Genomic DNA, 6,328 nt, shown 5'->3' with positions numbered 1-6,328 from the left:
TCTAATGATAGTTTGGATTTGCGCCCGATAAGCCAATACATTTGATATAATTTCAGTCGAAGTTGTTTTCGTTTAGAGAGTATGTGCTTCTTCCAGGTTAGGCGTCGATCTAAGTGCATACCAAGATATTTAACTTGCTCTGCTTGGGGGAGTTGACGATGATTGATATTCATTGGTGGACAGGTTCTTCTACGGAGGGTAAACGTTACATGGGTGGATTTTGTTTCATTGACTTTAATGCGCCATATCTTCAACCATAATTGTATTTGATCCAGGTGGATTTGTAGGTTTATTGATGCTGTGACTGGATCTTCATGGGATGCCAATATTGCTGTGTCGTCTGCGTATGTCGCCGCAGTGGTTATTTTTGAGGTGGGCAGATAGACCGTATAGAGAAGATACAGTACTGGACCCAGTACACTACCTTGCGGAACTCCTGAATATATGGGATTTAATTTGGTATGTTCATCGCCTTGATTTACAATAAAATGTCTATCAGTGAGATACGATTTTAGTAACTGATAGTCCGGATGAGGGAGAAGTTTCTTAAGTTTAACCTGCAAGCCCGTATGCCATACTTTGTCAAAAGCCTGAGTTATATCTAAAAAAGCAGCCGAACAATATCTTTTGGCATTTAGGTCAGTGTTTATTTTATTTACAAGTCTGTATACTTGTTCTATAGTCCCATGCTTATTGCGAAAGCCAAACTGATGTTCTGGAATAATTTTTCTTTTATCTATAACACGATAAATATATAATATAAAAGAATATGACACGACTAGAGTGCCGATTCGTATATTAATGGCAAAGAACCTGTAGGACCAAAAAATATCCAAAAATTTATTGGACGAAAATCCAATTTAAATCAAAGAACTTTCAGAAGCTTAGAAGTTGATAAATCACTTGTTTCTAGACTTTTATATACTATGGGAAAAATCCAAAGGACTGAAAATAGCTATCACACAAATTGTTTGTTGAATCTGATTGCTTTACAATTTCTATCGCTAAATATCATGGGTTAGTCCAAGAGAGGTATAAATGAATGAAACTCTTGCTACAGCTCTAACTGGTAATCTGAAAAGTCATCGTCTTACATGACAACGTCTAACATATTGCAAGAATGCGCATTTTGTTGCTCCAATTGGCAGTTCTGTCGCATACACCGTACTAATCAGACCAGACTAGAACTATCTGATTATTACTTATTCAAAGCGAAATAGGCACATGATATGGATATACTGAACCTCACTTCTTCAGAGAAATAGATCTAAACCAATAAAATAAAATACCTTGTGAACTCGTAATTCTTATGGTTTGGATAGAAATGATAAGAGTACATGCAAATGCCTAGTCATCTATTCCTATCTTTTTATTGATTTAGATTTTGATTGATTTATTAATTCAGGTATAATACTAATTCCCAGATTGTGTGCTTTGTAGCTGTTGAAAGGGGACATTGTTTGAACAGATGATTCCTCGGGTATTAACAGAACCTTCAGCCATTCGATATACACCATTTTATATATAGGAAACACGTAAGTGTATAGCAAAATATTTCCTCAGTATTTTTTTTAAATTGCATAAAAAAAACGTGTCGAAATATTTTACGAATACTTCTGGGAATGGAAAATTCTTATCGATTCATGTACCTGCGAGAACCTTTAATTTAATCTTGATATTGGGATTAACCTTTCGCCAAAATCAAACTCCTGGATCAGAATCTGGTAGAAATTTAAATCAAATACCATTGTTACCAGTACCAGCGCTGGGGGAGACTATTTACTTCTCAGTCAATATGTTGGTCTCCAAGAACGAAAGAATATTCTTCAGCAAAACTTCCTGCACGAAGTCTTAACATTTATATCTACGGATTAACCGCTATTATCAGCGAACATCCAGTTCAGTTAAGAAGTTTTATTTTCATATTAAACGACATATTTCTTTTAAAATACTTTTATTACTATAATTGTATCCACTATTATTTCGGAAAGCAGTGAAGAAACCATATATTTTTGGCGAAAATCATCTCAAAAGTACTTGATAAATCATATCGCACTCCTACGCAGCTAATGGAACTATTTCAAGATGCCAGAAGGAATTTAACAATTTTTAGGTGAACATGTTCAGCTTCCTAAATCAGTTGTATCACAAGTAAGTGTACTAGGGCCAATTCTTTACCTACTTCTACGCTAGTGATATACTACAGAAGGAAAATATCACTAATCACGTACCTCGGAATGAATCAGTTATGGGGATGTTTCGCGAAAAGTAATATAAACTCAATACGTCCTGAGAAATATTGTAGGTGCACCCAGATACTACATGACTGATACCGAAACCTTCAGATACCGACTGTCACTTAAGGAATCAAGAGAATTGTATGGAGACGTGAGGACAGACTCAAAAGAGTCAAACCATTTGATCTTGTGTAGTATAGTGTAGTTAGGTGTATTTAGCATGAAAGCGAAGATATATGGCTAGATATAAGTTATTGTAAAATGGTATTGATAAATTTTAGGTTATTCAGCAACGACCAGTAAAAATGTAATGAATAGATTTAAAAAAAAACGTTCAGCTTCCAAAGCCACTCCAAATGAGAGTTAGCGTATACAGTCGAGGGCAGAGTAAAACAAAAAAATGCAAACTGACAGAGTGCGAATATCTACATAACCGCGACTTGGTCTAAGTTCTGCCAGCTATTCTCGGCTTGTTTCTTCACGAGCTTTTCGAAGTATCACTTGTATTATTTGAATAACTGACTCAGTTAGGTAAAAAAATGCAAAACTATCCTGTTAGCCATTAATAGAAAGCTCAGAATCGTCGTTAACAAGCCGGGCTCATAAAACGACAACCCGCTCCTACCCACCGCCACCTGCAATTGTTAACGACCGGCGCATATTCAACGAAAACTGAATAATAACAATAACCAAAGTACGACATAAAAACCGATACGTGAACCGTTGACCTCTCCGAATCGCATCGAACACGCGGATTTACATCGATTAAATCGCATCGGAACATAGGAAAACGAAATAGATGGATACGCAATAGGGTTCGAATGATAATGGGGCCGCGCTGGTCGTAGAGGTCGCCCTTTAGGTGTCGGATCTGAGCTCGAACGTCGTGATTTTTTCAAGGAAAACGCATCAACATTTACATTCGCTGCCGATTTACAATTCAAAGCGTTTTAATTTCTTTCGTTCGGGGCATATTGTCAATAGAACGTGTTTGATTTATAATCGGCGCTGTTCTTTCCGTGTCAAAGATCAATATCGATGGTTTTTTGATGTCGAATATTAATTCAATTAATTATTATTCATTTAATTATGATCGCGTCTAATACGGCGTTGGCCTGTATTTGCTTTCATTATTTCATGAATAGGAATGAAAATTTTGAATGAAATTGGTTTTCTTTTTGTGTAGTATTCGGCATTGGAATTAATTAATATCGTTTTATAAAATATTATGGTATACGTAATACGCAGAGTTAGCAACCTTATTTTAAAGATAATAAACGATTCGAAATCCTAAAATGGTAAAAAAAGATCGTAGATGAAAGTGAAAAATTTTACCCTCTCAAAACGTGTTTTTGGATGATAAGATTTCTCATCAAAGTGTCATAGCTAACCATACAACATAAGCAATACTGATATTCAATTAAAAGATTAATTCATTTTTAATTTAATTTTGAATTCCTTTGGAATTATTTATAAATGCGTTTCAAAAACTTGATGAATGGGGAAAAAAGAAAATACATGAAAGTTAAAAAAGTTCAGTCTTTACATAGTGAATACACATTCTTGGATGTTTTAGAACAAGTTAACCAATTTTTGTAGACTGTCAACGTGTCAAAGTTAGGCTTACAGTCTAATTTGAGATCTAAAAACATAAAAAAATCGGGTTTGATTACATTTGGATTAAATTTGGATCTCGAAATCACCATCCAACAATCCACCAAGAATATATACTACCGCTTATTAAAAAGGCGTTTGAAGAAAATAAATACTTTCTTGTAATATACCTAGACGTCTCACGGACATTTGAGACTAATTTAAACGGTTACTTGGAACATATGCCGATGTCAATTTAGTTTTTTTTTATTCGCGACGCCGGACGAAGATGTACGAATCCTTTCCTGTATAAAGTGTGAGAGTGGACAAGGAACTAGAACTTGGTTTAGAACTAGAAGAACCGAAAATAGTAACTAAAAGTACACAACAGAAAATCAGTTGGAGCGAAATTAGCAACTGAAAACAGCCTATAGTAGTAAAAAAAACAGTTAATTACTAAACGGTCGATAGTCAATTTCAGTCGAGCCCAATTCCTCATGCAAAATCAGGAAAATATAACGCTACCAAAACAAAGTTCTTCGATTAATTACCAAGGCAGATCGCTACATAACCAACGAAGAGTTAAACGATGACCTCGAAATCAAATGGGTCTACGAAGTTATCCAAGATTTTATCTTAAAACATAAAAGAAAATTACTAAATCACACTAACGTGGAAGTAAAACAGCTATTGGACCAAAAGGGAACCAAACCACACGACTTTTTATAGTATAAGAGTATTACCATAACTTTAGCTTAATTAGTCTAATTTCATTTTAATTTTAGAAATATATACCGTCAACAATAATAAATAAATCCGTAAATTAATATTGTATTGCTTGATCAAAATGATCACAAAAAGATCTATTTAATTAAATCTGTATACAAGAAGAGTCCCTTCCTTTTGTAATTATCAAGCTATGTTGGGAAAAACTGAAAGCATTCCTATTTTATACTTAGTCATTCCTTAAGGTTAAACTCTCATCAATAACAAGTGAAAAAAAATTGGTAAATGTTTATTAATTGTAAGTAAATTCCCTTTAATTGAAGTTAATGATTAATTAAATTAAATCAATTAAAGTTCAAGTCCTAGCTAATTTATTCTCCAGTATTTTTATAAGAAAGCACAATATCAAATAAATTTTCTTCATCATTCACATTATTAGTGCGATAAAGTGTTGCAAACATCAGTTATTGAATAACATCAATTCTTCACCTGTCTGAACCTCCCTGCAATACTTCAAGTATTATTAATTATCAAATAATTATTGTCAATACGATTGAAAACTATTATAAAATGAAATTAAAGCATATCTATGAGAATAAGAAAAGCTATTTTCGCATTCAGAACGAATAAGAGTCCTGAAATCGGATAATATTTTATGATATCATTTTCAAGTCAATAGTTCTGAAGATTTTAGGCCAATTATTTTAAGTACAACTGTGGTTATTCTCTGTGATATAATACGTGGACTGACGTTCATTTTATTTATTCTCTCGTGTAAAGCAGCTAGAGACAACATATTTACCAGTTTATGAACAGAGCTTAAGCTGCTAGAAGCATCTTTACTCCACCTTTCTGCCGAAACAAAACGACAGTATCGAGAACACGGACCCCATCCCCTCGCCACACTATCAGACTCGCTGAACGCCCTCCACGCAACCCCCTCGCCCCCGCACCCTTTCGTTCGCGCTCCGTTGGCGGGGCGACACCCCATTACCGCCTCACCTCCTCTAACGATAGAGTCTTAATTAGTTCCCATTCTATCGCTTCATTTTGCGCTGTACTACAGCGCCAGATAGGAGAATATATAAGTAATAACATCTTAAGACCGCAGAGGGTGCCTTTCATGCAAATTGTTCGGCTAATAGAACTAATCTCGTCTCTAAACTGTTCGACACTGTAGAAGCAGCAATTTGTTGCTCGCGTTTAGTATCTACGGCGTATTTCTGCCTCTTTACTCGACCTATATGGAGTTGTGTGCGTGTAGATATATTTTTTAAGTAAACCATTAAACTGTATTAATTAAAAATATTAATTATATGTCTGTATATTTGTTTTTGCATGATTTATAATACTGATCATTTGAAACAAACCTAAAGACACTATAAAATATATTTCCGCATTCCCAGTAAATGCTTATAACTGTAAATTTTTTTTGTTCTATAACATTAAATAAAACGGCTCTTTTGTAGCACGTACCATTTAACCATTACTATAAATAAATAAAGACTGTATGAAAATTTTAAATCATATTTATTTATTTATATTACTAATTTCAGACAATGAATCAAAATTGTTCTAGTTCAAGCGGTCAACAGAAAAAATTAATCATATATTCTGAAAGAACATGACGAAATATTAACTTCTTTCAAAAATATATTTTAAAGTCTCCTTTTACCAACTATGGGTTTATCTGGACTGAACCTATAGTTTAACGTGGGCTCCGAACCACGGTCCTCCGCATTAACCTGTCTTACCCAGCCTGGTTACTGGCG

The sequence above is a fragment of the Rhynchophorus ferrugineus genome, unplaced genomic scaffold (genome assembly GCF_030347505.1).
Source record: "Rhynchophorus ferrugineus isolate W39M unplaced genomic scaffold, kcgeb_rfMv2 rfM10, whole genome shotgun sequence".
Lineage (NCBI taxonomy): Eukaryota > Metazoa > Arthropoda > Insecta > Coleoptera > Curculionidae > Rhynchophorus > Rhynchophorus ferrugineus.
This window is presented reverse-complemented; position numbering follows the sequence as displayed.